Below are 15400 nucleotides of genomic sequence, written 5' to 3'. Positions count from 1 at the left end.
TTTTAAACTATTTTTTTATATGACTATGTATATCTTTTCTCTTTTTTCTCCCAAGACTATGTGTATTTTCAAACACACTGTAACCAGTTAGAGGTTTTGCTGTCTGGATCTGTCTTTACTGGTTATCTATATTGCTTTGTGATTGTATGAAACAAATCTTAAACTGCTATGTCATCTGTCTGCACTGCTCAGCTTGGTGCATGGCGGTAGGGCATGGTGGTTGGCGGCTGGTTCCCTCCAGCAGGCAGCTGCCAGAAGACACGTCTCTGCACTGTGACTGGCACGAAACTGTGACACTAGGAAGTCATGTTTGGCTGGTTTTGTATGTTTGAAACCCTTTTTAAAGCTTTCTCAGGTTTTATGTGGATCTATGTTGCGTGATGGTGGGTGCCATTGTAGACAGCATTTTCCGTCTAGACTGCTCATCAGTTCTGTCCTGCCAGGCACACTCCAAATAACCACACGGAGACTTATTAATTATAAATGCTCAGTCAATAGCTTAAGCTTGTTTTTAGCTAGCTCTTATGCCTTAAATTAATCCATTTCTATTCATCTATTGCTGCCCTGAGGCTTGTTTACCTCATGTCCGTACTTCCCATCTTGCTTTCTTTGCATCTTATGACGTTTCTTCTGACCCCATCTTCTTCTCCCCAGTATTCTTTGCTTTGAAAATCCTACCTAGCCATGGCCAATCAGGTTTTTATTAACAGTGAGAGCAACACATCTTCACAGTGTTCAGAAGGACTATTCTGTAGGATAATTCTGCAGTAGACCTTGTATTATCACAGAAGAAGCAATGGTAACCTCTGTTGGAAGTGGCTCACCTTCTAGTTGTTCTCAAGGGCACAATGTTTTCACTCTTGTTCTTTCTTCCTTGTCACAGAGTCAGTGATGGGGCAGCCCACGCTAAGAGAGGTGTTCTTGGAGGACACGTCAGGATAAGCATGTTTGTTGGGAGCTTCTGGGTGCGCTGATACCATACAGCACAAGGCAGTTTATCGAAGCAACGAATGCTAGAGGTGTGGAGACAAAGCAGATGACAGTTCCCTTTGCTCAGAACGGAAGGAGAGTGAATGAAGTCTTGGTACTCTCGAGTGTCTGTCACAGCCCTCATCCTTCTCGCATGGTCTCTCTCTCTATGTGTCTTCCCTCGTTTCTCATGAAACAAATACCTGCATCATGAACTCAGGCATCTGAAAATGCTGCCCACCTCCATCTCTGAAACCGCCACCACCTGCTGGACCACACTCATCTCAACTAAGCCCTGGTTTTTGCTCTGCTGTTTCTTCCTCATGAAGCCATCACTTCAACACTTACATTGCTATCTCACGCCACTTACACCACTTTCTTATGGATTTTGAAGGTAATTGAGTGTCCTTGAGTCCACAAGAGCTTATGGACTGAACAGATGAAATCAGGTAAATGATACGACTCTTTGCTAGCCACCCCTCTCTTGGAATCCCTGGGTTGTCTGTGTTTAAGGGGTAAATACATTCTGGGGTTGCTGGTGCTTAGAAACCCATTTCCCCCCACCTTTTCACACTAACTCAAAAGCCACCAATACTATCCCTTTCCACAAATCCTCCCAGTGCTACAGGTCTTGGGGCTACAGGCCTTAGGGGTGGTGATTCCTTCCTTATGTCTAATCAGGTTGGCCAGGAAAAGCCCACTCTTTCTGCAGACTGATACGCTTTGCCACGAGTGCGTGCAGCCTTGCGGAAAGATGCTGCTTTGAACAACAGTGAACACAATTAAAAATAAAAACGAACAACTGGGTAGATACCTGAATACGCCGCTGAGGATGAGAGCATGAGCAGCGCTTGGTGGAGATGGCTGCTGGCACTGCCAGCCATTGAAACTGGGTCCATGTTTCCCCGCTAACTACAGCATAGATAGACCAAAGTAGGCTGCCAGATACTTTGCTCGATATTCCGGATGGGAAGCCCAGCACAATGTGTTAGCTCCTTGGTGAATGCAGGGAGCAGACAAGAAGTGCGGGTTTATAATCCTAGTCCTTGGATGGCAGAGGCAGGTGTGTGTATAGCCCTGTTTGAGGCCAGCTTGGTCTACATAGTGAGTTCCAGGACAGCCAGGGTTGCACAGAGAAACTCAGTCTTGAAGAATATAAACAAAACAAAAGGAAAAAGAAAAAATACGTGTGCAGATTACACAGGCAAGTATGAAGGGCACAGGGATAATTCTCAGTCAGAGCAGCATATGCTGGGTACAAGCAGCAAAGGGATTTGATCAGGGAATCATGCATATTAGTGGGTTATACATGTAAGTGGGTTATAAAGAGCAAAGTACGCTCCAGGTCACATGCCTTGTGGTTTTCAAGGAAGGGACTCATTTGACACAAACAACTTGAAGGGAAGTAAGTGACCATGGAGCGGGGAGGCGGTGGCGAGGGGCGGGACAGCCTCTTTCTCTCAAACCTGCTCCTAAAAGTCCTGCTCACCTCCAGATAGAAGTTCTTGACACACCCCTTTCGGCAAGATCAAACACCAGGCTCTCGCGCCCCCTCTGGAAAGCAGCCCAGAAGCTTGGCTGAACCGAGCTTCCATGGTTTGGGGCGGGGGAGGGGGATGGTGGGGTGGGGGGCGTGGGACAGAAGATCCTTATCTGACCTGCTGGGGGAGTGATGGTTGGGGGGGGGCTGTCCTGAGCAATGCAACGACCCTTGGGTGTATGGAGGCATCAGCAGGTGAGAAGGAGGTGGTCCTCGGTGGTTTGTCACCCTTCCAGCGAAGGCAGAGGTAGGAAGATGGGGTTCGACGCTGGGCTCTCAGCTCCAAGCTCCAGCCAGAACACTACAAGGGACCGCGCTCCAGGCGGGACGGGGGATGCATCCGACCAGTAGAGGGCGTGGCCTGGAACGGGGCGTGGCTCCAACGCGGGTGTGGCCTGGAGCTTGGCCGGGCTCCAGCCACGGGGCGGGGCCTGGGGCGGGGCGGGGCTTTAGCGCCGGGAGGCGCTGGCGGCCTTGGCGGAGTGGAGCGGAGCGCAAGGGAGGGTACGGGCGGGCGGCCGGCAGCGCCGAGGGAGTGAGTCACCTGACCGCCGCTTGCAGCCTGCAGTCGGGCCGCGCCGCGCCTCGGCTCCGGTGAGTGGCTCGGGCGGTGTGGGGCTGTCGTCCTTCCCCGGGGTCATCCGGGCTCGCGGCGGACGGCCGCGCGGGCCTGGAAGTGGTGGCGGGCTGCGCGCTGTTTACGCGCTGCTCGGACTCTCGGGCCGGCCAAGCCGGCGCCGCCCTGCACCGAGCTCCGCGGGCCGCGTCCCGATCTGCCTGCGTGCCGGGGCAAGGCCGAGCCAGCCCTGACGCCAGGACCTCCCCGGGATCCGGGCTTGCCTTTGTTGCAGCTTTACGCACGTTTGTAATTTAGACTCAACACTGCCTGGGCAGAGTGGGTCTCGGTGATAACGACACCCGCTTTGTGTTCGTGTCCGGTAGCGCCCGGGACAACGCGTTTTTGTTCTCCGGCAGTTTGGTGTCATTTAGTGGCATTGCGCCGATGGCTTTTATGTAGTGAGCTCTCTACGTTCAGCATGGGGTTGAGTCAGGGCAGACGCTGTAGTAATTCTGAAAGAACGTGTGTGGGAAAAATCCAGCTCCAGCGACAGGCTTGGAAGAACAAAGGCTGTTTTTGCAGGATGCTGCTCTTTTTTGGAGAATTGTATAGAGTTGTGACTGCTCGCTATGGAGGCTGCCCCTGCTGGGTCTTTGTTTAGGTATTTCAGCGCTCCTTTCAGCCCACTGGGTTTGCGTGGAAGGCAGTTCGGAAAGATTTAAGGATGGACACTCTAGATCTGTTAGTGGCTGAGCCTTTGAGTGCTACACACGTTTAGAGAAATGGGAAGAGGTATGGGTTGGCCTATTCTTCCTGCTCTTGTGGTAGTGGTGCAGGCTCTGGGCTGGGCTTGAAGGCGCTTGCCACTTCCAGCTTTAGACATCGTAAGGTAGTGTAGGGGGAAAAAGACTCCTAGTGAATCATCTTGGAGTTTGTTGGCTTTGGAGGAGCGATCGCCTCCTGTATTGTTGTTTAACCGACGGATCTGTCAAGTGGCTTCCCTTTGTTCGCTCCGTTGGTTGGATAACAAGGTAGGGTGACTCTTTAAAAGAGTTTGTGTTGCTGAGTCATTCCCCCCAGTCTGAGAGGTAATTAGGAACAGCTGGTGCAGATACGCGCATCACATGCCTCCACTATAAAAGGCTGAGCAGCACACAGGAGAGGTTGCTTCAGGAGGCCGGAGGGGGCCCAGCTGCGGGCTGTGTGTGTTGATACAGGTAATCAGTGAGTGACGTGGAGAGCTCGCTTAGGACGTGGCCAAGTATAACACCGAGGTGGTGTTTAAACAGCAGCCTCGTGGCCTACTGCCGGATAATCAATTTGTGCTGGAGAAATTTCAGATAGAAGTGAGGCATTCAACAGTGTTGGAACGAAACGTTTCCTTCTCTTGGTGCCCTAAATGAATCGTTTCGCTTTTAGTGTTGATGCTGAGTGATGAATACATGCTTAAGTTATTCTTTATAAAAGTTTGTTTTTGATGAGGTCACAAAGGGGATTTCCTTTCAGGGCTTTTAGGTTTTCCTGCATAGCTAGTTTCTAGGGTCAGAGAGTTGGTAAAAGAGAGAGTCAGCAGGTTTTCTTGGGTCAAGCCTAGAAAGAGGGGTCTATGGGAAGACAGCATGTGTCTGTCTTACTCTTGTGATTTTATGGATTGTGTGTGATTGCTTTTGCTTAAAAAATGAGTACATACACATACCAGTCACTCCTCAGTGCAAAGTTTAGAGATGGAAACGTGTGTGAGGCGGGAGAGAGCTGGCTTCTCCCCTTTGACCGAAAGAATGAAGTTTTCTTTTTTTTTTCCTGTAAATTTTCTTTACATTTATTGATTTATGTTTTGTTTTCTGCATTTATTTGTGTAGTGGTCAGAGGACGGCTTGCACTGCGGTTTTCTCCTTCCATCCTGTGCTTTCTGGGGCTTGAACTCAGGTCATCTAGCTTGGTGGCAAGTGCCTTTATCCATCAACCATTGCATGGGTTCCAAGAGTGATGATGAATTCTTTATTACTGATGGTCAGTTCCTTTAAAACATTTGTTGCAGGAAAACAGTTACTTTGTTGCATTAGTGATTTAGGGATTATCAATAATGTATCTTTTAGGTATTAGGAGCTTTCAGGTACTGTACAAAATTATTTTTCTGAGATGAAAATACCCAAATTTTGCTTTTAAAAATAAAAGACAAAAAGTTAAAGAAACAGAGTGACATTATTGCTTGTGTATTAAGTAATGCGCTTCATCCTGTTTTCTTTTGAGGAATACAAAATTCACTTACCATTGTTACTCCGAAACTGCAACAGGGTTGTTTTTGTTTTGCTTTTAATTTCCGATCTCTTTCCGAGAGATGTAGTTATTTAAAAATATTCTTAGTATTTAATTTTCACTTCATATGTAGTTTTTACATTGGAAAGACTAGAAGATGGGCCAGGTGGTGTTGGTGCACGCCTTTAATCCCAGCTCCCAGGAGGCAGAGGCAGGTGGATCTCTGAGTTTGTGGCCAGTCTGGGCTACAGAGCTAGTTCCAGGACAGGCTCCAAAGCTGCACAGTGAAACCCTGTCTTGAAAAACCAAGGAGGAGGAAGAATAGAAGATGGTAATTTCTTGCTACATTGTTGAAGTTAGTGATAGAAGTGAGAAATGGGTCAGTTAGATTAGATACCGTGTTATTGAACTTGGAGGTGAGACTAGTGGGTGGGTGGATGCGAGTGATCTGCAGAGCAGGAGAAGTACAGCAGGAATACTGCTTGATAATTTACACACGGAGTGTAATATTTACAATAAAGTCTTTTAAATTATAGTGTTCTCTTACCCTTTGAGAGCCTATAGGTTTCACCCCTTTTTATAGTCTTGTGGGAATTATTAAAACTGTGCATTTAGATAATCCCTTGGGAGGTGGCATTCTATTTCTTAAAATGTCAGCCTCTTAGGAGTGGTTACTAATTTTTGTTTTACTTTTTTTGTTTTAATTTATTATTTTCTCTTTGTTTATGTGTGTGGGCACTCGGGTACCATGTAGGTCTGAGGATAGCCTGTAGAAATAGGTTCTCTCCTTCCACTATGTGGCTCTGGGCATCAAACTCCAGTCCTGAGGCCTGGCAGCAGGTGTCCTTACCCACTGAACCAACTCACTGGCCCAGGAGGTGTGGCTACTATTTACCATCGAGTTCCACCTCAAGGCCTGTGCCTTTGTACCTCTGTCCTGTGCCGGTAACTCTCACAACAACGCTTACAAAACTTGTTGAAACCACCCAGATGGCAGAGAAATCTTCACAGCATGAAAATTTAAACAACCAACTCCTTCAGTTTTTTAGCTTTCTGTTAATGGGACACTTGCTTGAACACTGACCCCTGTATCTCTTGAAGAGTCAGCAAAATGAAGGAATTGTTTTAGGTGGTGGGGTGGATGATCTATGACATTCTTTTGATTTTAGAAAGATATGCCAAGTGAGAGATTCAACTGTTGTCCAAAGTTTGGGTAATCTGGCTGCTCTTTGCTAAATCCAGGCCCTTTGCAGAAGGTAAACATTTCAAAACAGCAGACAAATTACTGCTTCGCATCACCCTGGACCCCCGGCTTGTGCCCTAGTATGGCATTAACAGATCTGAAGCTGGGGTACCTGTACAGTTACAGAGAAGCCATACACTCTGGGTGGGACATGTAGACCTGTACTGGGAAAGATCAGGTCTGGCTAAGTTGTCATCTTTTAGGCCTTGAGGCTAGCTAGCTTTTTAACTTACTTGTGTTTCTGAAAAGTGGTGGTGATGGTGGTGATGAAGATGGTAGTGATAATGATGATGATCATAATGATAGTCCATCATTGATTGCTTTGAGGATCTTGTGTGTTACTGTCAACCAAGTGGCCAGGACATAAATTAGTAGGTCCTATTTTCTAGTGTCCAGAATGAGGCAGGTTGTACTCTGACTTACATGGCCTCGTTCAGTGGCTTCTGAGAGCTGAAGTAGCAGCCACCACCATGGTGAGCTGGCTGCGTGCCATTGGGTAGGTATCGCTACTAGACATAGAGCTCAAGAGAAGACTAGCGGAAAGTCAGTAGCAGCTTTCAGGTTGGTGCTTCTGGGCTCTCAGCCTTGGCAGAGCTCTGGAGCACTCTAAGCTGTCATGCCAGTTAAATGTCACTGGTTTGTGTTGAGGGAGCTGCGGGCTGTGTTCCTACCACCCAGCTCCCGGCCACCTGGCTAGCTTATGCCCCGGAATAACAACACACAAATTGTATTCTTTTTGGTTTTTCGAGACAGGGTTTCTCTGTGGTTTTGGAGCCTGTCCTGGAACTAGCTCTTGTAGACCAGGCTGGTCTCGAACTCACAGAGATCCGCCTGCCTCTCCCTCCCGAGTGCTGGGATTAAAGGCGTGCGCCACCACCGCCCGGCCACAAATTGTATTCTTTTAAACACTGCTTGGCCCATTATATCTAGCCTCTTCTTGACTAATTCTCACGTATTAATTTAGCCCATTTCTAATAATCTGTGTAGCACCCCAAGGTGCGCTTACCAGGAAGATTCTAGCCTATGTCCATCCTGGGTCGGAGCTTCATCGCATCTGCCCCAGAGAGCAGAGCTAAGGCGTATGAGCTCACTTCCTCTTCCTCCCAGCATTCTGTTCTGTTTACTCCACCCACCTAAAGGCTGGCCAATCAAATGGGCCAAGGCAGTTTCTTTATTAGCCAATGACCTTCCTCCATCAGGTTTGTGAGGAAATGAAAAGGACTTAGAATTCTCTGTCTGGCTCCTCCTTGGCATTCTACCTGAGGATGCTCTGACCCATCAGATGTAGCAGCCTGGCCATTCCCTCTCTGCTTATTAGTGCTGGACTGGAACTGGCCTCTTAGTTGTTTCCTGGGCTCTGTCCAGTCTATGGGAAGCACGTGTAACATGTACATTTACCTTCCGGTCACAACTTGTAAGCCCTGTATTTTCTTTAGACAGCAAGCCTGGAGAGAAGTTTTCTGTGTTAGGGACCCAGAGACAGTGGGTTGGGTGTGTTTTTAGCTGTAGTTGTACCTGTAGTCAGGAAGGTGTGTCAAACACTTGGATTTGCTTTCAACCCGGTGTGAGTTTCCTGCTGGTGAACAGCTGCCTTTCAGTGTGCCTTGGCTGTGTTGGCTTACCAACCGGTCTGCTGACTGCCTCAGAGTTATCCAATATGGGCTAGTTCTGGTTCCGTGGGCTTTGAAACTTGGCAATGTTTCAGCAACTTGACGGAGAGGGTGTTGTGTGTCCTTGTTGGCTGTGTATTAAGTTGAGACACTTAAGATTTGGAGTTTCTGCTGTCAGGCATTGTGATACCGAGGAGGTGGCTGGAATTGACTCCTCAGTCTAATTTTGCCTCTTGAGATATAAAAGAAACTAACTCATCTTGGGATTTATTTATTTTTTACCTGTAGTTGCTTTAGAGGGAGCAAATATAATTTGGGTTGTGGAGATGTTAGCCATCTTGTATCCCTCACACTTCCTTTCAAATCATCCCTCTTCAGATCTTTCTTAGTTCTACTCAGAACCTCAGAGTTTCGGGTGCATTTGTCCGGTATTAAACCTGCCCCAAGGCAAACCTGGGGAGCAAAGCAACAGGGGCTGCCCAGCAATCCACTACTGTCAGGACACCTTAGACTGCCCTGAAGCGGGCCAGCTGCAGGCTCTCTTCTCAGTGTAGGGAGAGCTTGAAAATGTTCGTAATACGCTGAAGTTGTCTACAAATTATATTCTGTTAAAAGGACGTTTAAAAGCATTTTCTTAAAAGCCCTAGGATATTCTTTGTTTAAAAGAATAGTTTTGTAAAAAAAAATATTCCTGTTTTCTGTCTGCCGTGGTCAGTGTTTCATTGCTGTGCAGAGACACCCCGACCGCAGCAGCTCTTATAAAAGACAGCACTGATTTGGGGCTGGCTTAGGTCTAGTGCATTTTCATCAGGGCAGAGAGCATGGAGGCACGTAGGCAGACATGGTGCTGGAGAAGTGGCTGAGAGTTGTACATCTGAATCCGCAGACAGCAGGAAGACAGAGGCATTGGGACTGGCTTGGGCTTTTGAAACCCCAAAGCCCACCCTCAGTGACACACCTCCACCCATAAGACCACACCTCCTAATCCCTCAGTGAACAAACCTCCAAATCTGTGAGCCTATGGGGGGCAATTCTTCTTCAAATCACCAAACTATCTGATAAAGTTCTTTTATGGAAAAACAAAAACAAAAGAAAGCAACCCCCCCCCCCCGCCAAAAAACCCCACTTCTTTTGGCCATTTTTAGGTGGGGTCAGTGACATTGGGCAGGTGCTCCCTGTGTTCTCATTCTTTTGTGAGCTTGAATTCCGCTCAGAAGTTCTTTAGAGCTGAGCCTGTTTTGGTGGTTGTCCTTTTGTAGGTTGGATGTTAGTGGTGGGCCATTCCCTAGGCTGGAGATTAGAGAGTGAGGTCTCTGCCACCCTTCACTCCTCCCCATTAATCTGGTTAATTGTCTGTCTACCTCCCAGATGCCCTAGGAAGGCGCTCTTGCCTAAGGAGGCAAAGTCTTCAGTGTCCACTTGAAGAAGTAGGGACACCTACCCACCCACCCACCCACCGACTTCGCCACTTGCTGGTGTCCTCCTGTGAGCAATGTCTTCTCCCTCTGCTGAGGATGCCAGCATCTTTTACCAGTCAACTCAACCAGCTCAGAGAGTTGACTATAAAATACTTAGCTATAAACATTTGTTAACATTTTTAATACATTTATTAGGTTGGAATTCCAGAGTAAGTGGTTTTCGGTGAGAACAGTAATTATATTAGTGTGTATTTTGCATTTAACTCCGGGTTTTGAAGTGAGAAGCTGTTATTGTGCATTGGCTCAGGTGTCACTTCCAAGGTACTGATGTTTATGTCCTGTAGTTTCCTGAGGTGCCTTTTTCGGCACAGCACACCATTTCCCACTGTGTACGAGCCTCCTTTAAATGAGAAGATTCAGCAAACTAGTTTATGGCTCTCTTAAGAATAGTTTCCTCATTCTAATAAAAGTCTTTGTTACTAGGCTGGACAGCCGTCCAGGAGAGGGTCATAGGTGTGTCTGGTTAGCAAGACTTTTAATGGTGGAAAGCCTGCCACTCTGCCAAGGAGTCATCCTTGCTGACATGCCTTCAGTTGTAGCTGTCATGGAGAGAAATCAAAGGAAATTCCAGTTGATGCTGAGTCTGTGGCCACTGCCAGGTATCGATACTCAGTTTTATGTCTTTGTGGTAGAGGACTCCCCAAGTGCCGATCAAGCTCCAGGTCTTTGAGTTTCTGTGAGGCGTGTTTTGTGTCTGAGGACTTTCATCCCTGCTCTAGTTGGGTTCAGGCTTCCGGCATCTAGGGCACCCATCCTGACAATGGGCTGACATGAGGAGCTGTTTTTGGCTGAAGAGCTTACATAGGAGCTGGCCTCTCCCCAAAGCCCTCTGCTGTTCAGTGCAGCCGTTCTCTCTGGTGACGGTCAGGGTGGGGGTGATGCATGTTTGGGTTTAATGAAGCTTTGTTCTTTGTCTCCTCATGCATGCTGCGACTCTTCACACACTCACGGGCACATCTGATAAGTCTGGGTAGATAGTAGGGTGGCTTGCTAAATTTACCTCAACGTTTGTGACATTGGAGCTTGCCAGATACTGGGTTTGCATGCAATGTAAACTTACGGCTTTCTATGCCCGGAACCTCTCTAGGTTTGGCAGAACTTTATAGAAGGATGGCCAGTTGCAGTGAGATATGCTAGGCAATCATAGATTATGAGAAGCCTCCATTTGGGGAAGTCAGAAGAGCCTTGGGAATGCTAAGATGACGATGTGGTTGGGTGGAGGATACTGCCTGCGTTGGCAAGTCAGACATTCTGCAGAAGTTTAGCTTGGGGATCAAGGTTGGAGATAACCAACAGTGTCTGTTCTCTTTGGGTGGCAAGATAGCTGCCACAAGCTTATTTATCTCAGTGACTAAGTTTTCTGCAAGGATACAAGGAGACAGATACCCCGCACCCCCCACCACCATGGGATGCTTTTTATCAGTGTGGGAAACTTTCCCTAAAGCCTGATGCTTCTCCTTTCTCTCCTCTATGTCAGTAGTCCTCCAAGCCAGTGTTGACATGGAGATGTCAGTGTCAAGGGAAATGAACGGAACTTCTGATTGGCTTTAATGGGGAATGCCTCTGTGTATGTGGTAGCTAGATGTCTTCCTCTGTTACTCCCACCCCTTTGAATTTGTTTTCTCTTGTGTCAAAAGGTCTCTCACTGAATCTGGGTTGGCTGGTTGGTCAGTACAGTCCAGAGATGTGTTTGCCTCCCGTGCTCCCGTCATTGGGTGCTGAGCACTCCCTGGAGTGTGAGCTGCCACTATGTTGCCAGGGATCCAAACTCTGATCCTCATGCTTGCAGAGCGAGCATTTAGCATGGGAATGGGCTCGGCCCTAGCCCCCAGCCACATAATAAAATGAAACTATGTATTTTGGTAGTCACTGTGAGGCCATAGCCCTGGGTTTCTGTGTCTTAAAGTCAGTGGTGGATTTTCCAGTGTTGATTGCATCCTTGTTGGTGAGTACAGAAAATCCCATTGGGAGGACGGAAATGTTACTTGTCCTTTAATCGGCATTTAAAATAAACGTGAGCAGCATTTTAAACTAAGGCCTACTTTTATGCTTATAGTAATTCCCTCATATTTATAGAGTAATATGTGTTTCTAACAGAGAATTTGAATGCCAAAACTGAAGGAAGTAAAAGAAAAACACTCATCTAATGAGTGTGGTGACGGATGGCACCCGTATTACTGCACAAGCTAGATTTGCCACGCCTGTTTGGCATGCATATAATGATTTGAGTATACATCTGGGCACGTGTATCTGAAGTTGAAGACTGAAGTCTGGTGTGATCTTGAGTTTATGTTCCTTCTGTGGCCTTAGATAAGCCCTTGAATGTGGCAGGGAGCCGGATAATGTGTGAGGGAGGGCTCAGCCTGGCCCTCTGGAGCTGGGGGCTTTCAGGGAGAGGCGGACTGTCCTAATTTTTTTCCTGTTGCCGTGATAAAACACTCTGACAATCAGCTAACGGGAGAAAGGGTTTGTCCTGGACCGCATTTCAGGTCCACAGGTCCACAGCGCAGATTCTAACTGGTCTTGATAAGAAAAGCTTGGAGTCAGCTGTTGTGGGTGACAGCTCAAGGGTCAGAGAAGCAGGGCGGCCAGTTTCTAGAGTTCTTTCCTCTGCCAGTGCTCAGACCAAAGGGGTGATTGTGTCCCTATGAGTCCTCAGACTGCATCCCAGTCTGTACCTCAGACTGCATCCATATCTATAAATCCTCAGACTGCATCTTCAGACTGCATCCATATCTATAAATCCTCAGACTGCATCCCAGTCTGCATCTCAGACTGCATCTCAGACTTCATCCATTTCTATAAATCCTCAGACTGCATCTCAGACTTCATCCATTTCTATAAATCCTCAGACTGCATCTCAGACTTCATCCATTTTTATAAATCCTCAGACTGCATCTCAGACTGCATCCTCAGACTATATCTGAGTGCCTGACCCCTCCCCCTTATAGTCCTCTCTCCACCCACCCACTCCTGTCTCCACCTACCTAGTGCTGGGATTAAAGGTGTGTGATCCCAAATTCTGGGATCACCTTTGTGTGAGCTCTGTTTGTCTTTTAAACAGATTCAATCTTGTGTAGCCCAGGGTATCTTTGAATTCACAGAGATCTGTCTGCTTCTGTCTCCCCAGTGCTGGGATTAAAGATGTGTGCCACCACTGCCTAACCTCTATGGCTAACTAATGACTTAGCACTGCACTCTGATCTTCAGGCAAGCTTTATTTGTTATAGCACATATAAAATATCCCCACATTCTGCCTGGGATGTCGAGGTTAAGAGCTAGTTACCTCACGTCCACAGTTAGGAAACAGAAATGAATGCACCCAGAGTGCTAGCTCAGGTTCCCCACACTGGATCCTCCACCCAGGGAGCCCAGGAAATGGTCCTGTTCTCAGTAATGGTAGGTCTTCCCACATCATTCGGGACACACCCTCAGAGGCATGCCCAGAGTCTGACCCTGCCCCCCACCAGATGATTCTAGAGTATGTCAAGTTGATAATTAATACTAGTCATCAACAGAGATCCCCAAAGAAAACTGGCAGCAGTGTGCCAGAGAGGCTGGTTGGAAGTCCATGAACTGTGGGGTCCTGGAAGCCTAACGAGTGTAGGGAGAAGTGGAAAAGGTGTTGAGTATTGCTGAGGTAGCTGTGCACAAAAACTGATAATTTGTTCTTGGCGGACTCGCATGAGATTGCACAGAGAGGGAAGCAGAGACAGTGTGATTGTGGATTGCTCTTCCTGGGAAAGAAAAGTAGAGAACCCCAAGTGTGTTCCCCGGAGGAACAACCACTAGAACTGCTGTATATTAAAAGTGGGTTAGTTAGATTGGCTTACATGATATCGCCTGGGTGGACCCACAGTGACCTTTGCACTCTGAGTGAGGAAGGTGACACTGAGAACCAGAGCTGCTCAGTACACCAGGCCAGATGCCTCAGCAGCCCTCATCTTTTGCTGAAGGCCTGGGGGATTCCTCGAGAGCCACTGATTTTCATTCCATGTGGGAAGGCTGAAAATCTGAGTTCTGATATCTTCATGGGATGGCTGCAGCAGAGAGACAGCGACGGTGGCAGCAGCAACTAGTAAGACACTAAAGCAGGCAAAGAGCAAAAAGCCATTCCCATTGGCTTCCTTCGATTCGGTTGCTGCTGCATGGTGCTGGCCCTGCTGAGATGCAGTGTAGGAGAAGGGCCCGTTTGTTCGTCCTGGCTACCCTGCGAGCTTAGCCCCAAAATAACCACACAGAAATTGTATTTATTAAAGCACTGCTTGACCCATTAGCTCTAACTTCTAATTGGCTAACTCTTATACTGATTTAACCCATTTCTATTAATCTGTGTATCGCCACATGGCTGTGGCTTACCAGGTAAAATTCCCAGTGTCTGTCTCCAGGGCCTCCATGGCTTCTTCCTCCCAGCATTCAGTCCAGTTTTCCCCACCTAGCTTTGTTCTGCTCTATTAATAGGCCAAGGCAGTTTCTTTATTAACCAATGAAAGCAGCACAGAGACAGAAGGACTTCTACACCAATGGATAGTCCCATTGCAGGCCGTCTGATTGAGAAGAGCCTTCTCAGGAGTGAAGAGGCTTGTTTCGTGTGATTCCAGATCTTGCCAGGTTGACCATGTTAGCTGTCACAAAGGGGATGGGGGCGTCAAGAAATTTCAAGAGGATCCTGGCATTCATCCCCTTGCTGTATCTCGTCACTTTCCCTTACTCCTCCTTTTTTGTTAAAATCTAAATTCATTGTTTAAGATTGATTTCTCTTTAAGACACCTTTCCTATTTGAAAAATCTTTAGACATTTTATCCGTTCTCACAGCCAATTTACCAGCAATTTCTGTTTAACTGAACCTGACTGAGTTTTGCTACTATTTCTGTGAAAACCTTTCAAGTTTGTTTTTAGTGAAATCGATACAATGTTGTTCGAAGTATTAAAAAGTTAGAGGGAACAGCCTGGTTCTCTGTTGTAATTCTGCTGAGATGTAGTATCTACTCACATCTGGTGTTGAACTCTTTGGTGACCACTTCTGAAAGATGTCTGAAAGATGTTTATGTGCCAACCTGACACTTTGTTCATTTCCTGTGTCCCCTCCCCCTCCTAATCTTGTTAGTTTTGTTTCTGCTATTGAAAGCCTGTCCCAATCAACTCTGAATGTTTTCTCTTTTTTATTGTTTTCTTGGTCTCATTAATTTAAGCTGAACCTTGCTTTATAGTCACATAGAAATGCTACCACTCTTTCTGCGTTCTTGGATTCTGTCCCATCTCCAGCAGTTTTTGTCAAGGCCGGTAATATTTTCATTCTGTCCTCTCGCATGATGCTATTCTAGGAGAACCAGTTAATAGTATTTGTATGATTTTACCGGTGTTAGTATTGGGTGTGGACTAATGCCATTCTATGAGAACCAGTTAACAGTGTTTATATGATTTTACCTGTGTTGTATTTGGTATGGACTAATGCCATTCTATGAGAACCAGTTAACAGTGCTTATATGATTTTACTGGTGTTAGTATTGGGTGTGGACTAATGCCATTCTATGAGAACCAGTTAACAGTGTTTATATGATTTTACCTGTGTTGTATTTGGTATGGACTAATGCCATTCTATGAGAACCAGTTAACAGTGCTTATATGATTTTACCTGTGTTGTATTTGGTATGGACTAATGCCATTCTATGAGAACCAGTTAACAGTGCTTATATGATTTTACCTGTGTTGTATTTGGTATGGACTAATGCCATTCTATGAGAA

General features: G+C 46.8%; 1 protein-coding gene across 1 annotated transcript in view; it reads left to right on the top strand.

Annotated features, from left to right (window-relative positions):
- Window positions 1-3013: 3013 nt before the first annotated feature.
- Window positions 3014-15400, top strand: part of Bach1 (BTB domain and CNC homolog 1) — a 42079-nt gene continuing 29692 nt past the window's right edge. The window contains exon 1 of the mRNA XM_057765545.1: window positions 3014-3103. The gene's annotated coding sequence lies outside the window, so the exon portion shown is untranslated. The remainder of the gene's footprint in view (window positions 3104-15400) is intronic.

The sequence above is a fragment of the Chionomys nivalis genome, chromosome 3, assembly GCF_950005125.1.
Source record: "Chionomys nivalis chromosome 3, mChiNiv1.1, whole genome shotgun sequence".
NCBI lineage: Eukaryota > Metazoa > Chordata > Mammalia > Rodentia > Cricetidae > Chionomys > Chionomys nivalis.
The sequence above is the reverse complement of the archived record's forward strand: the minus strand, read 5'-3'. Positions and strand labels throughout refer to the sequence as shown.